At 30.6% G+C, this 20,403-nt stretch overlaps 1 long non-coding RNA gene across 1 annotated transcript; it reads right to left on the minus strand.

Moving 5' to 3' along the window:
- Positions 1 to 904: 904 nt before the first annotated feature.
- Positions 905 to 15,339, minus strand: LOC134714114 (uncharacterized). The gene is made up of 4 exons (XR_010106491.1): positions 15,149 to 15,339; positions 5,494 to 5,681; positions 2,309 to 2,377; positions 905 to 1,095 (listed from the first exon to the last, which is right to left on the minus strand). It is a non-coding gene; the product is annotated as an uncharacterized LOC134714114 (long non-coding RNA).
- Positions 15,340 to 20,403: the final 5,064 nt, after the last annotated feature.

A 20,403-nucleotide genomic window follows, 5' to 3' on the forward strand; every position in this document is an offset into this window, starting at 1 on the left:
GAAATTCCGTACGTATTTGCTCCTCAAACCTAATGCAGTTTTCTAAATAAAAAAAAAGTTGCTTATTTTTATCCTTTTATCAGTTGTATTCGTCAGAAAAGAAGACGGAATTGTGACGACGAAGGGGAACACATTCTTCTTTATGTTTGACAAAATAATAATAATAGCTGTAATATTTTCAAAGAGTTGACATCCGCTTTACAAGTAATTCAATAGCTTCCCTGTAACCGAAACCACATAGATGTATCTAGGAAATCAGTATGCGAAAATTAAGCCTTGGATTTAGTATCAACTTCAAAATATTAACTCCAAATACAAATGTCACTGGAATGTTTCTTCATAGAAATAGACAGTTCATAATAGGAAATTTGATATTATCTCTTTTGTCTTTTATTTAGTTCTCAACCAATCTCCAAAGTCGTTCTACATATGAATCTATTATTTGAAAAAAAATCTATGAAGGGGAAATAACTCTTTATTTTTTTCGCACTTCTGTAGCGTTTTTCTTGATTAACCTTCATCATAAATGATCGAACCCAAAACATTTAAAAGCCAGGTTGTTTAACATTGTGTATGCCAGACGCGCTTTTCATTTACTTATTACTTATCAGTGACGCTCGAATGAAAAAAGTTTTAAAAGCACGAATTACGAGATCTACAAGATCGAGTTCTGTTCTTCCCATGCATATGTATACGCCATGTTGAAACACATCAAAGTTATATTGTTGGGTATTACTCCATGACAGAAAACGGATTCTTGAGACAAATGATGACACTTATGTATAACTGGATAACGATAGCCTGATAAAGTTTTTATAACTGAATTTACTGAAGTACTTCTTTATCATAAGAATATATGTCAAATGACATTTTTGATTAATATAATAAGGATGAGAACGTCTTTATTTTATTTTGTTGAGAATTTTATTATTTACATGGCAATAGACTAGGATGAACGACGTGGCTGATATATGAACAATGTTCTTTTTAAAATTATTGTTAAAAATGTTTCTTAGATTTCATATAAAAATCAGACTAGAAAACAAACGAAGCATCTGGTAGTGTTAATTCCTGCATGTCTGCTGACTTCCTTGCCTGAAATAAACAATAATAGGGGTTGTATATGCAATTTAGTTATCAAGTGATACAGATATCAATATAAAATAGCATGTAGAAAAAGTCACTTAAACTAATACATCAATCTTAATATAAAATAATATAGTTCCATCTGTCTACATATTTAAAAGTAAAAAATTCTTCTCTGAAAAGAAAATAGCGCTATTGTTGTTGTTGCTTACTTGAACTTTCATATGAATTCATATCAATGTACTTTTTTCAGAATGAAAAATATATTGTGTATGTACTTCAATCATTGTTTTGGGAACTATGTGCTAAATAGTATAAAAAGGAGTGTAAAAGTTCAAATATTCTAGTTGTAAGTTTTCAGCTTAGTAGGCTATGTTTGGCATGTAAAGAATAAACGATTTCTCAAACTAGACACAAATCAGCATAATGTACGTGGGTCACCGAGTGTAATTCAGAAGGTGGTCAAAGCTAATGAAATAAATCTATATGAATCCTGCAGCTTGCTTATCTTACTTTGATGTCACTTTTCGCCATTTATCACAATAAATAGTTAATATTGCAACTATGAAGATGAATGATTTTAGATTTCCGTGATTTTGTAAATGTGTAAATTTACTCTGTTTAGCTAATAAAACAAATATATTCAATAAAAAGGTATCATACTGAAAGAATGCACTGTAAGTAATCACAAATCACATGAACGTCTAAAAAGATCATTTAAGGTGCAGCCTTGATGGACTTTATCTATTTGACAGTTCTTTGATATTTCTTCCAGTTGTTTTGGGGATTCCTAATTTTGGAAACATTCGAAATTTCTCTGTTAGTTTAATTAATTTTCGAAAGCTTAATTTATAGTATTGTATATTGTTTGGTTGAAGATTTGTCTTCACACCTGTACTTCAATGATTTAAAGATGCCTAAGTCTGGATTTTTTTTTGTGAAATTACTTATATACCTCTTTATCATTTCCTTGGATGTCGTTCCCTAGTATATTTATAAAAAAACCCACTTAAAGTCCCGATGAAAAGGTGTTTTTCACTCGAACAATTTTTCGCTTAAAAGATGTAATTCTAAAACTTGAACTGCAGTAGGTCTTATAACGGTCTGACAATTATATGTCGAAAACTGGATAAGTTTTAGTGGAACGTTTACAGACAATTGCAATATTTTGTTACATTTGGTTTTGTAAAATAACTCTCATAAGATATGGTAAAATCCCTACCCGATGTCATCGCCGATGTTTTAGATTACTGTTATCATTCTTACAATCCATGAAACTTTCCACGTGTCTCTGTAATTAAAAAAACATATGATTATCAATTCATTGAATAAACTTTACATTTTTCTTTTCCAAATCATATCTGAAAAACTAATAAGCAGAAACGAAAAAAATCCAGAACAAATTTAGAAATTTGTACATTGGTATAGAGCGTTACGTCTTGTTAATACCAAAATTAGTAAAATGTCTATATACATTATAAAAGTATTGAGGGAAAATATGAAATTTATCTGTTTGTTCTTAAGAAACAGTAAGAAAAGCTGTTTTGTAGCGAATACACATATATTTTCCGACGATGTTGTTTTATCCTGCAATTCAAAAGAGAGGCGACAGATACCAGAGAGACAGTTAAACTCATAAATCGGAAATAAACTGACAACGCCATGGCTAAAAATGAAAAAGACAAACAGACAAACAATAGTACACATGACACAACATAGAAAACTAAAGAATAAGCTTCACGAACCCCACCAAAAACTAGGGATGATCTCAGGGGTTCCGGAAGGGTAAGCAGATCACGTTCCACATGTGTCACCTGTCGTGTTGCTTAGGTTATAACACATCCGGTAAAAAGTATAATTCGGTAGATGATATTCATGAAAAGGAAGGGGATTGTAGTCATGACGTAAGGAACATTTCCGATATTATCTGTGAAACGGTCATTCTATAACGGTCAACCAACGGTGATGGCGTCCGTAAAATTTACGAAGGGATGATTTCAAGTGCACCCTTTGGAAATCTTGTTTTAATAGCTTCCTTGTGAGCAGCAACCCTCTATCAAGATAATCATGATAGGAAATACCAGCCAGGGAATATCGTTTTAATTGGGAGATATATACCCTGTATGCAGGTGCTGCTGGAATGTTGTTACTTAGAAATTGAAAGTTCACAATTGGAAAGCTAAAATCTTCTCTTTTGTGGACAAAACTTTAAATTTTTCGAAAAGCTAAGGAGTTTCTTATCCAAGGAATTGATTACGTTAGCCGTATTTGAAACAACATTGTGGGTCCTCAATGCTCTTCAATTTTGTACTTGTGTGGCTTTATAACTATTTCGATATGAGCGTCAATGATGACGTTATGTAGACAAAACGCGCGTCTGGCGTATTAAATTATGATCCTGGTACCTTTGACAACTATTATTCAGCCGAAAACAAATATTCAATAACTAGTCAATTTGTAACTTTACTGGGCCATTGCCACACTTATTGGACTGCAAGACATTGATGATGAATAAATCCCAGTAGTAATGTTTCCTGGATTAAATTCATCACTGTAAAATTTGATTGCCAGAAACAAAATTATTGCAGAATAAGTACTAAAAAGTGTATGAATTTAAGTCATAAAGACATTATTGATGTTAGTTGCCTTTTTACAAGTAGGTCAATGGATATTCCTTGATTTCGTCAGAACGCAATATTATTCTTTCCTGAAGAAGGACATGCATTAAGCTGATACATAAATTTTTAGAAATTAGATAGTTTTACATTAGATCTTACTAAAACACATTCATTTTTTAAAAGTAAACTTTTGCAATTATAATATTTTAAATATCAGATTTGAAATTGAAATGAATTACCTTAGTATGCTTTTTAAAGGTTCCGTTTTGAATTAGAAATTATCGTTATGACAGAATTGTAAGAACATACTTGATACCCGATTATGAAATAAAATAATGTAACTTGATGAACATGACTTTTTTTCCTTATATCGCATTTATTTTCGAAATTCATGATTACTAGTATCTGCTATATTATAGTTCGTTTCTGTGTGTTTTACATTTTAATGTTGTGTAACTGTTTCTGTTGTGTCGTAGTTCTCCTCTTATATTTGATGCGTTTCCCTCAGTTTTAGTTTGTAACCCGCGGTTTTGTTTTGTTTTTCTCAACCGATTTATGAATTTGGAACAGCGGTATACTACTGTTGCCTATAATTATCTCGTTTTTCATTTCGATGTATCTGCATTAGACTCAGTGGTATATGTGGTGTTTTTTTGTGTGGTACCATTGAAAGAGAAAGTTGAAACTGAGAATAATGGAATTCGTCTCTTTTGTTGTAATTTTTAATTCCCAATCGATCCTTAAATTTGTTTCTACATTGAAAAACTGACAAAGATCTGTGTTGTCTTTTATTTCAAGTTAAATTCATAAGGGACTTTCCTTTTTGAATTTTCCACGGAGTTCAGTTTTGCAATTATAATATTTTAAATATCAGATTTGAAATTGAAATGAATTACCTTAGTATGCTTTTTAAAGGTTCCGTTTTGAATTAGAAATTATCGTTATGACAGAATTGTAAGAACATACTTGATACCCGATTATGAAATAAAATAATGTAACTTGATGAACATGACTTTTTTTCCTTATATCGCATTTATTTTCGAAATTCATGATTACTAGTATCTGCTATATTATAGTTCGTTTCTGTGTGTTTTACATTTTAATGTTGTGTAACTGTTTCTGTTGTGTCGTAGTTCTCCTCTTATATTTGATGCGTTTCCCTCAGTTTTAGTTTGTAACCCGCGGTTTTGTTTTGTTTTTCTCAACCGATTTATGAATTTGGAACAGCGGTATACTACTGTTGCCTATAATTATCTCGTTTTTCATTTCGATGTATCTGCATTAGACTCAGTGGTATATGTGGTGTTTTTTTGTGTGGTACCATTGAAAGAGAAAGTTGAAACTGAGAATAATGGAATTCGTCTCTTTTGTTGTAATTTTTAATTCCCAATCGATCCTTAAATTTGTTTCTACATTGAAAAACTGACAAAGATCTGTGTTGTCTTTTATTTCAAGTTAAATTCATAAGGGACTTTCCTTTTTGAATTTTCCACGGAGTTCAGTATTTTTGTGATTTTACTTTTTCATGGTGGTGTTGATAATATGAATAATTAAATCGCCTTTCCTCTTACGTTCTATTTTGTGATTTTGTAGTTCCCAATGGAGGTCAGTTACTCTTTATGTCAATTTAAACCTAAGTCTGTTTCTAATTCTGATTTTAATATCCCTCAATTAATACAGTGGACAAATAGTGTAGGACAAATGGAAAACTAATCAACATAAGTAATCCCTAACTAGAAATATATGCTAAAAATGGAAGCAATAACTTTAAAATCAATCATCTACTTACTTGGACAAGACTAGCTATGTCAAAAATTAACGACTGTTCCAACTTTGATTTGCAGATATTTTCGTAACTTTCTAAAAATGAGCGTTTTCCACTTCCCCAATCTGTTGAGAAACTTATTTGTTCGGCACTTTCACCAATAAGAGAAATCAGTAAGCAAATAAAAAAGAAACTCTTCATTACTAAGATATCTGAAAATAGAAAAAAGAATTTGTTATAAGATATGACGTATTACGAAAAGCAATGCATTCATGCGAAAGTCTGAATGTCTCGTCACCACTTCACAGACGGAAATTATCAAAGAAATGGGTATTGTGTATATGCGTTTTTCTGTGTGTTCTTTTATGTAATTGGTCACAGCAGTATTTTATAATACTTTTTGTAATTTCTATGTATTTTAGATACTAACTGTTTACATTTATTGCTTTAGTTGTATTTGGTAATACCTTTCGGAATTTTTCTCTTCAATGCTTTTCAGCTTCGTACTTTATTTGTTCTTTCTTTTTTTAAGTCAAGCGTCATTAAGTATTTTGTAAAAATGCGCGTTTGGCGTACACAAATTATAAGCCTGGTAACTTTGAAAAATTATCTTTTATTTTTGAAGAACTGTATTTTATTTCACTAGCTAAAATGATCTGATGTTCAAGGATAAATAAAAGAAAAATATTTATAACGCTAACACCTTTTTTCTTAAACAGGTCAGGAACTCTAGATTTGCTGACGTAAGAATATATTTGCATAAATAAATAGTAATTTCCCAAACAGAATGACAATGCGGCATTAGAACACTCGATTCAATGAACTACAATGCATTGTGGGCTACTACGGTTTTACTACCATTTGAAAACACGTGGAATTAGTGCAAAAACTGTCAACTAATATAGTGTCTAAGACACTCATAATACAATTTTTGTTCTGATAATATGTTTAATTGATAATATATAACATAATCTTCAATTTGCATGCTCAGATTAAAATTGTATTGTTTACTGGCTTCACGGTTCAACTTTCTTTGTCGCCTTGTAAAAATAGTTGGACAGGTTTTTCCATTATGATGCATTGTACCTATGGATTAATTTCAAGGCGTGGAACAGGAAAACATATAATAAAGTGAACACTGTGCAGCATGACTTTTTTAAAGCTCTTTTAAACCTGTATAATACTATTCCAAAAACATGTCTTCTCGAAATTCACGAGAACTGGCACTTAAACACTATACTATATGTGCATGCTGTACGGGGTTCGTAAACTTTTTATCAAAATTTGAACTAAAAGTAATATCATTATAATATTAACTATGCATATTTTTTTATGAAGGTGGGGACGGTAAACAGCTTCAATTAGTTTGTATAGTTTTGTCCAGCGATAAAGTCCGTCTGTTACTAATTTTATCTTAAAATATATCGAAGGGGAATTTTATCGCTCGGTTGCTACCATATTTATGAACTGATGTGCATTATCTTCAATCGTTTAAATCCTCAGAATCATAGTGATTTTCTAAAAAATGCTTTGTATTTATAAAAATAAGAAGATGAATACCAAATGAGATATCTTTCCATCCAAAACACAATCTAGTAAGGTAAGGTTCGACGTTGTAAAGTGTGTTATAAAGGGACAAACCATTACTTGTGTAAAACAATTCAAATCACTAAAAAACACAGCCTACTTTTATTCACTAGGAATAGAAAATTTATCCAGTTAATAAAAGGAATATAATAAGTTAAGATTCAACGCTGCAAGTCAAACAGACTATAAACAGACATATTAAAGTTCATGTCCTTGTGTCACATGAACATGTATTAATAACATCATAAATGCGTTTATTAATTGTTATCAAAGGTACCAGGATGATAATCTTTTGTAACAGGAAATTAATAAAAATGACCATATAATTGATATTCATTGATGGGCTGGTGATACCCTCGGGGATGAGACGTCCACCAGTCGTGGCATCGACCCAGTGGTGTAAATAGTAAACAAAGGTACCAGGATTATAATTTAATATGCCAGACGCGCGTTTCGTCTATATTAGACTTACCAGTGACGCTCAGATAAAAATAGTTGTAAAGCCAAACAAGTAAAAAGTTGAAGAGCATTGAGGGCCCAAAATTTCCTAAAAATTGTGCTAAATACGGCTAAGGTAATCTATTATTGGGATCAGAAAATGTTTATTTTTTTTTGAAAAAATCAAAGTTTTGTAACAGAAAATTTATAAAAGTTGGCAAATTTCCGAGTGCGTTAAAAATTATTAAAAAAAATTACGATATCTAGATCTTCATTAGAAAAAACAAATGCAAAGACGAAAACAAAATTAAACTATACAGCTGTTTGCTTCATTACCTGCAGGACAAAGAGAACAGTTTGAAATAGAAGACATTTACTTATAGATTTTGTTAACATTGTCAGACGTACAAGAATGAAAAAATGTGTTATGTGCAATTTGATGAAATATGATGGATGCTATAGGCGTTATGCATTTTCCGTACCTGTCAAATTCTAAATATGAAAATATTACTTAGTATTCTACAGAAATATCTCATAATGGCAGACCGATATTTCTAAAAGATGATTGTATACAAAAATAAGGAGATTTGGTATGATTGACATTGGGATAACTATTTATTAAGTACAATTGAAGTGCGTGAAAGCAATTACACACAATTATAATACCATCAACAATGAGAAAAACCCATACTGTACAATCGTATATAAATTACCTCGATTGATGATTATACATTGTTGATTCTTAAAAACAAATTAAAATACAAATCCTTTTTTTCTAGATTTAAATTAATTTTTAATCATAATAAAATAAAGATACAACATCATTAAGGGGGCTCGCGGATCTAAATTAATTTTTTCCCCTAATATAGGATTCTCTTTATTTTTTCATAAATGAACTTTATCATATACTAATTAGAAAAAAGAAATAAAAATATGAGGTAAACGTTCATTTAAGCTCACAATCTACCTCCGAAAGAAGTATACCCTTTGTTTCATGTCCTTTTTTTCTGTTAGTCTAATAGGAGAAATAAAGGTATTTAGTTTGTATACAGCTTATTTGGAACCAATAATTAAAAATATAGGTCACCGATGAGTTGAAAAGGACATTTCAATTGTAATGCCCAAAAATGGCATTTTGCACCAAAGGGAGATAATTTGGAGCTTTTTCAATGATAAAAACATTTCAAAAGTCAGCTGGGGTCAAATCGAATCGATTGTTTGGTTGATTTTTGTACCATATCATAAAGTAATAACTAATAGTGTAAGAAATAAAATTTGAAATGAAAAAACAAATGTATAATTTTTTGCAAGCCTCCTTAAATCCATTTTGTGAAAATCTGTAAAGCAGATAGTTGACACGCTCTAAGTCCTCCCTATTTTAAAAACATAATATCAAGGATTCCTTATTATTTCTAACTAGCTATATAAAAGTTGCTGCCCTCAAGATTATCAGCAACGGGTGTTATCGACGCCGGGTTAGCTTTACCCCAGTAAATTTGTCTTATGGGTAATCGTTTTTTTCACTGTTTGTTCGGTGCTTTCTTGTGAAAGAATACCTAAAGTCTCTGTGTCATCATCAATCATGTCAAATGCTATGTATCGGATAATTCGGGCACTCGGGTTTTTTTTTTTTTACATATAAACAACTTTTCGTTAATCTGAGCATGGAACGAAAACTTGATGCCAATGAATGTGGATACAAAACATTAAAAACTAAAGCAAAATAGTTAATCGAACAGCGGTATACTACTGCTGCCTTTATTAATCCCGAAATGCATGAACACATTTATTGTACTTCAGTAAATAACACGTTTTCACGGTTGTTTGGAAGCACGTAGTAGTCTTTTGAAAAGGATTGGGGAAAATATATATGTTTTGATTGTCAGATAAAAATCAAATTATTTTGTTATAATTACATTAGATGTAAGTAACATTATAATACGTTATTCTGATTGGCTTACATGTTATTCCGTAAACAATTGCATCAGACAATAACATTTATCATGCATGATGACACGAGGTCCCACAAAAAAGTGCACAGGTAAATTAAATAAAACTGGATAAAAATCGTGTTTTCATGATTTTAGCTAAAAAAAATGTAATTATAAGTATTGAATACTTCTTTTTGAAACTTTATAGGGTTGTAAAAGCGTTGACCGTGCGTACATTTTTAGAATGAAGCGCTTCCGCGCTTCATACAAAATGTACTTCGGTCAACGCTTTTACCACCCAATAAATTTACAAAAAGAAGCATTCAATTCTTAAAATAAAATCTGTATATGTATTAAGCATGTACAACATTAAATCAAATCATTGCCTATTTCGATTTTAGGGATAAATCTAAACTACTGAACAATCTTTGTATTATATCATTTAGACTTTTTAAATTTAAATAATATGTAAATTCCAGAAGTGTTCAAAAAGTTTAAGAATTCAAAAAAAATTGAGGACCTATACTCCCTAAAAGTACAGGGTACTTGTGTACGCCAAAGGTTTTGTTTTTGACACTATATTAAATTTTGCGAGTATATACTTTTACTACTGTTTATTATAAGGGTAAAACTAAATACTAATTATTATTACGTCAGTTTAAATTAAAAACACATTAGTATTCTAAGCTTTAATATGATTTTTAGTTTTGATACATTGTAGGAAGAATGAAAATGACACCAATTATGAATGTCTAATTCCCAAAACAGTTGGTCATAAACTTTGAACGTCAAAAGTAAATAAAGAGGACAGACATAGTTGCTCGTAAAATGTATTGCATTAATTAAAGTCATAGCAAGGTAACTATAGCCATTGCTCACGCATGGTTGCAATACTGATTACTTACGCATGAGCAGAAGCACACAAAATATTAAACGTAAAAATATGAAAGAGATGACCATGTTTATCCGTAAAAGTACAATTATTGCTGGAGTATAACACCCACATTCTGCAGTTTTGAAGTTCTGATATTTCGATGCAGATTAAGAACACTCCGGTACTTTTCAAACTGAAAATTATGTAGTACAAGACGTCATTTGGCGTATTCGAATGTGGTTTGTCTCGATATTAATGAACTAGTTCGTGCAATGAATATTTATGAATTTAATTATCTTAATCAATATCGCTTTATAATCATGAATGTTACATTTGAAAGAAAGGTATTCATTTATGGTAAAATGGGTTAAATTAAAACCGTTTTTGGGAATTATAATATGCCATTGATTCTAAATATAGAAGTTATATTGAGTACTTATTTCTCTTCCAAACAGTTATTTTCATTATGTATATAAGTTTGAATAATAGCATATCTAAGCAAAAAAATAGTATCACTCTTTGCTACCTATCTTTCATTTCGACGTTATTTTTATGCTGAGTATAGAATCCACTAAAATAAATATTAATTGCATAATACATCATCTAGAATATTAACATAACTTATATCAAATTACAAGTTTAAAAATAAAAAAATATCATTTTGAAAATGGAATGTAAACATGGTAAAACGGAAAAATAAATTTGAAGTGCCTATCATTTTTTTTAACTCGTTTATATGCATTATAAATCATATGTTTACCATTAAGTAGAAATTGAAGATGGAAAACATAATTCAGCACAACCGAAAATAAATTTAAACTAAGGTGCCCCGAAGTTTCAAGTTGAAGCAGTTCATGTTTTCCAAGTGGAACACATTGTTTAGTTTATAACCAGTAAAAAGTTAAATCACAAAAATAATGAACTCCGAGGAAAATTCAAAACGGAAAGTCAAATGGCAAAATCAAAAGCTAAACCACATCAAATGAATGGATTACAACTGCTATATTCCTGACTTGGTTAGGCATTTTCTTATCTAGAACACCATGGATTGAATCTTTTATAGCTAGCTAAACCTCTTACTTGTATGACAGTCGACTCAAATTCGGATGGTTAACAATTACAAACATTAATTTAATTTAAGAGCCTCTGAACAAAACTGGGTAATAAAAAAAAAGATCGATTTATTTTAAAAGATACGTGATGAATAGTAACCAACTAGACAATTAGACTGCAACTTGCAGTTTTTAACAATAAACATATACTTTGTATAATTTAAATACCCATATTTTGACTATTTTATTAATTGTGACTGTTTATTTAACGCATCATGTAAATATAACGGAATTGGATGAGACTGTTAATAAAGTGAGAGGGTTAGCGCTATAGAACTAGGTTTAATCCACCATTTTCTACATTTGAAAATACCTGTACCAAGTCAGGAATATGACAGTTCTTGTCCATTCGTTTTTGAAGCGTTTTGTTATTTGATTTTGCCATGTGATTATGGACTTTCCTAATTGATTTTCCTCTGAGTTCAGTTTTTTTGTGATTTTACTTTTTAAAAAGCTCTTAATCGCCCGAGTCTATAAAAATTGTATCAATATCAAATCCCTGCCATAAAGAAAGCAATATAAAGATATGACACAAAATAAGATAAAGACTTAATCCCGCACATTCATTTGTTGTTTTCGTTTCATTTTACCATGATAGCTAGCAACCAGCTAAGACTACACTGAAATCCGTAACCACTTTTGAAAGCAAAGTCTAAATGATCTTTTCCTATACGTATTAATTAAGATGTATATTTTTTGTAGGAATTTTCATTAATAAGAAACAACGTTAACTATATTTTGGGCTTCCTAAAAAAAAAACAGTAAAAAGTAAAATCACAAAAATACTGAACTCAGAGGAAAATCAATTCGGAAAGTCCATAATCACATGGCAAAATCAAATAACAAAACGCTTCAAAAACGAATGGACAAGAACTGTCATATTCCTGACTTGGTACAGGTATTTTCAAATGTAGAAAATGGTGGATTAAACCTAGTTCTATAGCGGTAACCCTCTCACTTTAATAACAGTCTCATCCAATTCCGTTATATTTACATGATGCGTTAGATAAACAGTCACAATTAATAAAATAGTCAAAATATGGGTACGTCAGTCATCATCGTATAACAATTTTAAAAGGGACAATTTAACAGAACACAAAAACATCTTCTATCTACGAACACATTGATTGATTTGAGTGTCTGACGTCAGATTTTTTTTTACGTCACATAAATTTGTAGTTCAATGTGCATACAAACAATTTTAAAATTTACATAGGCAATGTAAGCATACATGGTTAAAAAATCAAAAGTATGTAAGAATAAATTACAGAAATAGACCGAGATTCAAACTAGTCCAAAAGTTATAGGTAGAGGATCTAAAAATAGTTAATTCCACTACGCAATTGAATGATTTTGACGTTTGTGGTTCGACGTATATAGTAATTCATAATAGAAATATATCATAATGACATATAATAGACCAATATAATACTGACAGGATCTTTTAAAGTACAGAGTCACGTAATAAGAACAAAAGAAATACAAAGAGTCGCATATACAAAACAAACCACCAAAAAGTGAAAGCCAATACAAACACATTGACGAGATGTATAAGTACCGAGCCACGTCAAACGGATATCACATAAAACCATTCAACAGTAAAAGTAATATTAATAATAAAACAAAGACAAATGAAAGAACAATAAAACATGTTGTTAAGATGATAAACAACATCAGTACGCAGAATCTATACATGAAGACCATCGTGTATTATTTGAGAAGTTGATACGGAATATTTATCAACAAGGTCTTGGTACCTTCCGATGAATTTTTTAAGAAAAAGGACGAGACGTTCTTTGACATACCCCTGGTTCATCAACTTTCTACTCAGGCACTAATGACGTTTTACAAAGTCTGAGTAGGAGCTGCAAGCTCTTGAATATTGAATAAGTTGAGAAATATATATCCCATATGCAGGTGAAGTTGGTATATTGCTACTAAGGTGGGGGAAATTTATAATTTCGAAATTAAAATCGTCTCATTTGTCATAGATTCTGGTACTGAGATGACTGTGTAAGTCAAATTCGAGATATAAGTCTAAAAATGAGGCGGAGGAAGCTGTGTCTTTTGTTTCTTTAATCTCTAGTTCTAGGGGATATATCAATGGAACCCAATCAGAAAAGTTCGGATTGTTTATGGAAAGAACATCATCAATATATCTGAAAGTGAAATTAAATAATCTGGCTTCTTTGATCCTCTTGTTTTTGACAAGTGTCTGGAAGAACTCCGATTCATATGAAAATAAGAAGAGGTCGGCAAGAAGAGGCGCACAGTTTGTTCCCATAGGAATGCCGATAACGAATTGTTTTCAATTTATGAAGAGTTACCAACATTTAATCATTTACTCTCGCAATGATATTCGGGACAAATGATAAACTAGAAACATAGCATAGGACATTGGCAACCACAAAACCACAAAAGAAACACACCCGTTGTCATCTGAAACAGAAATATTCCGTAACGGTGATCTAAAAAAAAGTAAAATCCTAAAAATGCTGTACTCCGAGAAAAATTCCAAACAGAAAGTCCCAAATCAAAAGCTGAAATACACCAAACGAATGGGTAATAACTGTCATATTCCCGACCTGGATCATGTATTGCTTGTGTATAAAATTATGGTTTCGACCTGGGTTTACAGCTAGCTAAACCTCTTACTTGTATGACAATCGTTTTCAAGTCCATTATATTGATAACGAGTTGTGAACAAAATGTCATGTCGACATAGTGAGATTAAATCCTCGTATATTCACAAAGTTATTTAGGATATCAGTCGCTTGATAATTGTAAAATTTTCTTCTTCATATATACGTCTTTCTTAAGACATATTTAAAATATGAATGGTGTATAGTCTTATCTTTACCTTCAGCAGACACATCTCATCATTCTATAGTATTTAAGCGATAACACAATTTTTTTTTGATGATTCTTGTTCTTATGTACATTATTTTTTTTATATTTTGATTTCTTTCGCGCAAATGCAGTCTTTACACGTCCTTTCAGACCTAATACACAACTAGTCATGATGAGAAAAACATAAACAAATTTGAAAGTTATATATTTTATAAGCTATTTACCATAAAAAAATAATGATAAGTACATGAGTTAACTATTTAATTTTTATATAGATTCAAAAATGTTTAATGCAGTAAATTTATGTTGAAATTTTCTTTCATACGACTATATGAAATATTGCATTTTCTCTCAGGTGATTGTATACTTTTATAATTTATTATTTAAATTCCAGTTAAAGTACATGTTTCAGGAACACTCTTCATCTAGAAATATCAGATAAAAGATTTGACTCAAATACTGATTTAACTCTTCGAAGCGTCATCATTAAAAAGACCCAAACAGAATAATTAATATTCACTTCAAACAAGTGAACGGACTATTTTATAGATGTTCAATTTTTTTTTATATTAATACTGTATACATAAAGTCATGCATGATTTAAAAAGCATTTAAAAAAAACCCAGAAAAGCGGAAAAGGGAAATACAATGGTTAAAAAAAAGACTAGAAAAAAAAATGTTAAGAGATTATTAATAACAAATAAATAAAGCAGCAAATCAGCTCTGCAATATTCTGCAATCTGCCAAATTTGTAAATGTAAAATGAATTCGAAAAACAGTACATTTACAATGTGAAGTTTTATTATATTTCTAATGCATTTGACAAGTAAAATTTAAACTTTTCAGCATTTAGAAAATAACAATTTGGATTAGTTAATGTTACTCACTTTTGTTCATGGTCGTCCTCCTGTTCGCTGTTCTGAATGATTCTGACCGTTCTCTAAATAGCTGTTAAGTCTCCTACAGAGCTAGGATCAATTTGACAGGACGTCACTACTAAAATGATTATGTATCGTTATCGTGTCACAACCACTCTTCTAACTCAATTACAATCTCTTCCACAATTTTTTTACACATAAATTATTAAATTATATAAAAATTTAATATTAGCAGCAGTCTTGTACAAACATAGAAATCTTAGAATATGATGGATTTTTTGGGAGCAAAAGTACTTAATAATAGAGTTATTAATTATTCATAAGACAATATGGTATTTCTATGGTGAGATTATCAGAAGGATCATGTTATTTATCCGATTGTACATTTAATAGTTCCAAAGTACAATCGGAATTTGGTAGTTAACAGCAAATCTGTGATTGTAGGCGTCTTTAAGCCCTTAATGTGGCTCTTTTTAAAGCATGGTTTGTTCAGGACAAAATCAAAATGGGCATCAGCATGCAATATGGGGTGGTCCAATTACTTAAAGACAGGAAGCTGTTAAGTAAAGACTTTCAGTATTAGAAAACAAATGGATAAATATCAAGTTAATTTTGAAAACGGAAATTAAATGATGATTTAAAAGGTTAAATTATTCTGATTAAATCTATAATTAAAATGTGAATTAGCTTTGTTGTTGATCGAGTTTTATTGAATATGGTCTAAAATAAGAGACTATTTAAAAGAATTGATGTCAAAAAGAATCCATTGCTCTGGTGATTTTGTTTGGATGTTTTATATTTAATTAGAAGCATTTGTTAACTTACATTTTTTCTTGTTATGCAAACACCAATTATCATCTGTCAATTTCCTAGTTGCACTGAATTTGACCGACCGATTTAGACTTATCACCTGGTTTTTACTTACTTACGCAACAAGACGGTATCCACACGAGGAGCAGGTAATGATTACTCTTACAGAGCACCTTAGATCGTCCTCAATTTTTGGTGGCGTTCGTGTTGCTTAATCTTTAGTTTTCTATGTTTGTGGTTTGTATATTATTCTTTGTCTTTTGTTCTTTATTTATAGATTGCTTGTTCCTTTAATATTTTTGCCTCTCTTTAATTCTTTTGTAACTCTTATATTTCTCAGTAGAACTAGTATAAAGACATATAGTTCTATTTAATAGTCTAAAACCGTCCAGTAACGTATGGAATGTCAAAAAGTAAGACAGTACTAGGAAAGAACGAGACAACATACTTTGGGAGCTATAAGTTGTTATAGTCCTTGAAATGCAAAGTACTATTTGATTAAGTACTTTGTGTCTTTTGTTTTTGTAATACTGTAGATGTTTTTGTTCTTTGTACAAATATAATGAGTAAAGCTATTCTGATTTTCAAATTGTGTTCTTATGTTGTGCTGTTATACTTTTATCACATGTTAGACAACTGTTTGAGCACTGATAAAAAATTTCAAACCCGACACATTCTGAATGTGTCTTTCCAATGTCAAGAGCCTAGATGTAAATAAGAAGTTTTCGTGGGTTGCTGTAGTTTTATATTTGCTTTTCATCAATTGGATTGTCCTTTCGTAAATCATTCTGTTGGTTTTAAGTTTGAATTGATTCACATTTTGTCAAGTCCGGGCCATTCATATCGGACTATACGGTATGGCGAATCCTCATTCCCGACGGTCATACGGTGTGCCTTTATAAAGTTACTTAGTTTCGCCTAATTATGATAGTTGTCTAATTAGAATTCATACTCCATCTCCTTATATAAAATACTTGTAACACAATAATAAGTTTTATGCAATCGACAACATGTTTCCATCAAGCACCATGAATATTGCAAATACAAATGTACTTCAATATTATTTACACCATTTGTCATTAAATGATATTGGATTCCCTTCATTTATCAGGTTTTTCAAAAAAAAAATAATCAAATCGCTGAAAGACTCCCTCCTAAAATATCGAAAACTATCATTCTGTATATACAATAATGTCTTGGTTTAAACACAAGCGATAACTTTAGCGCTATAAACTCAGGTTCAATTCACCAATTTCTAGATTTAAGAATGCATGTATTAAGTCAGGAATATTACAATTGTTGTCAATTCGTTTGATGTGTTTTGTCATTTAATTTTGCCATTTGATTAGGGACTTTCAATTTTGAATTTTCCTCAGAGTTCAGTATTTTTGTGATTTTACTTTTTAGATACACAAATTCGGACTAAAGCCCTCAGTGAATATGAGGAAATGAAAGAAAAAGTACAATGAAAGACTAAATCAATGTTTAAAGTAAATATTATTGCCAGAATCCATTCTTATATAAGAAATATTTCGCTGTTAACAACTATGTAGTGAGCAATACATTTTCTGTTACAATTTGCAGATGATCTATTTATTGTTAGGCTTTACTTTACCATAAAATGTCATCTGAAGTATCTGAACACAGCTGTATGCATCTATTGAAAGAGATGATATCATAATGTAAATTGTTACTACAAGGTCTCAAAGGACGAATCATTGTCCTTTTTATTGTTTAACGCCTATTGGTCAATATTGAGGGATGCATAATTACTCTAGACGATAACACTTCATCACTTCTTAATTTTCTAAAAAGGCTGTAACTTTGAATGAATGGGAAATTCTATTTTGCAAATCGAAAAGTACATCATATACGTTCAAACAGTTTACTTTAAACCTGGTATTTCTAACATTAGGTTCTAATTGATTCAATGAATTGCTTTGATAGCATTGACTTATTTGTTTTCTCTAATGTAAACATTCACCAAAGATAAATGGCTTATATATGTTTTGCGCCAAATGCGCATTTCGTCTTTACAAGACTCGCTAGATGCGCTAACAGTTTGAAAGGCAAATCGAATACGAAGCTGAAAAGCATTCCAAAACCAAAATTCTGAAAGCTTGTTCGAACTAGGACTATGGTAATTTCTTCATTGGGGTAGAACAATCTTAGTGTTTCGTAAATGTCAAAGTTTAAGAATTTTAAGAAAACAAGGATATCAATGAAACTTTGAATTGTCTAGCAATATTACCAAACATATCATTAGTTGTTGAAAAGATTCTTAAAATAATAATTAATGTACGCTTTTAAACTGAGTTATATCTATGGCTTTTTAAAATTAAACTAAAACACATGTTCTTTTATAAGTAGAGCGCAAAGTCTGGAACTTTTTGCTACAATATGATAACAAACCATATTGTCTAATCAGTGCCTATCCTTCTATTGTCATAATTAAACGTAGACATAAAACATGAATAGTAATTTGCAATATGTTAAACATCAACAAATCCTAATTATATCACAGTCTAAAAGTAACTCACCGATGACAGATCATTGAAAACAAGGGAGACATAAAGCAGGTTCTTATTGGAAAATTAGTGTCTGGAATAAGATAGTTGATGGGTCGAACTGGATTGATCTACAAAAGAACTGGATTGATAACTCATCACTTCCATATAATAAAATCGTGTGAATCATTGAAATAAAATACAAAAGTAATGCTAGAAGATATTTTTTTTCAAGCACGACATATAAATTTCATGAGATTAATCTGTTGATAAACATGTAATCCTGTTAAACTGGACTAGCTGTTAATTTCTGTGTCATTTATTCATACCATATCTTTCTTTATATTAAACACTCTTCGATCTATCACATCGTAATTTTCTGTTAGTAACTGTAGTTTGTTGACAAACATCTTACTCGTTTCTTTTTGTGTCCGATGGATAATAAATATTTAAAACTTTTAGATTGACTAACGTTTTCTGTAATAAAACGTACTTAGTAGTTCTTTTTTCCACGTGTACTTCCCTCGTTTTACTTATGATAAGCAAAGACAATTCAAATGAGACGCACCGGAAATAAAAATAATCGCAAATTCAGGCAGTAGGTTTCTTTATTAAAACAATTGTCAATCTCCGGCGCAGAGATCACATATCCGTTCCGTTCAATACTTTGTAACACTACACTCATATTGGATAGTGCAATATTGCGGAGCATGTGTGGAACGGATATGAACTCTGCGCCGGAGATTGAACAATTGTGTGCAGAGAAATCTGTATCATTGCTTTATACTCTTTATTGCTTTGCAAAAAGCAAGTAGGAATTCTCATTGTTTTGCAATATACATAAACAAATCATCATTGATTTGTATTTAATATAGAAAATTTTTCAATGATTAGCATTACATATCAACATATTTGTTTTATTGACATAAAAAAAACTATCATCGACCTTCATTAAACATAGCAGTTCTTCCCGATCGTTTACATTGCCCATAGTAAAAGTTTTTTTCCATTCGAATACATTACTCATTGACATTGTAGACACTCTAATTGCATTGGATAAAACATACAAATTCTTAGTGATATCAAAGCAGAAATTTGCATTTGTATAATGACAACATTTGCATTTTACATAAAAGGACCACGCATATTGTTTCATTCAAGAACGTGACATACATTGATCACAAAAATATATGTCAATTAATAAATTTATAGAAATACTGTCTAGGTGGTTTAAAGTTACAGTGTTTGCCTGTAGACAAGTCAAAATAAACGACTTCTAATTGGTATCGTTTGGATGTTCTTTTTAATACGCGGCATACTTAAATAAGTGCAGAATAAGTGCAAATAAATCATATACTTAAAGTTAGAAATATCTGTAAAACCGGGATAACATATGGAAACAGCCGATATAGAATAGTCAAAACGATTTGGGTCCGCTATGCTCTCCAGATCTTTAAAAACTGAGAATTTGTGTTAATCGAAATAATACAGAACAATATCTTTACGGTGGTCAAGTAAGCATGTCAACAAAAGCAAAATCAGTTTGTTGATTTGTCGTTAAGTTTTTTGTATGGCATTGTCGGTTTGTTTTCGAGTTTGAATATCCTGTTGATATATTCCGCCTCTTTATTAGAAATCTATCAAATTTATTTGGATTTGTTGGTCCTCGTTACTCTTCAACTTTGTATTTGTCTGGTTTCATAACTCTTTTGATATGAACGTCACTGATGAGTCTTGTGTAGACAAAACGCGCGTCTGGCGTATTAAATTGTAATCCTGGTACCTTTGATAACTTTTAAGTCATGTCTTTGGACAATTACTTTGTCGATTTTGATGTAATTTTAATTAACTGAAACATATCACGACAATACACACAAACATTAATTATGCAAACACAAAGAACTCTTTCTTGAAAAGAATTTAAAATTTAAACAAAAAATGATGCAG

Source organism: Mytilus trossulus, chromosome 4 (assembly GCF_036588685.1).
Source record: "Mytilus trossulus isolate FHL-02 chromosome 4, PNRI_Mtr1.1.1.hap1, whole genome shotgun sequence".
NCBI lineage: Eukaryota > Metazoa > Mollusca > Bivalvia > Mytilida > Mytilidae > Mytilus > Mytilus trossulus.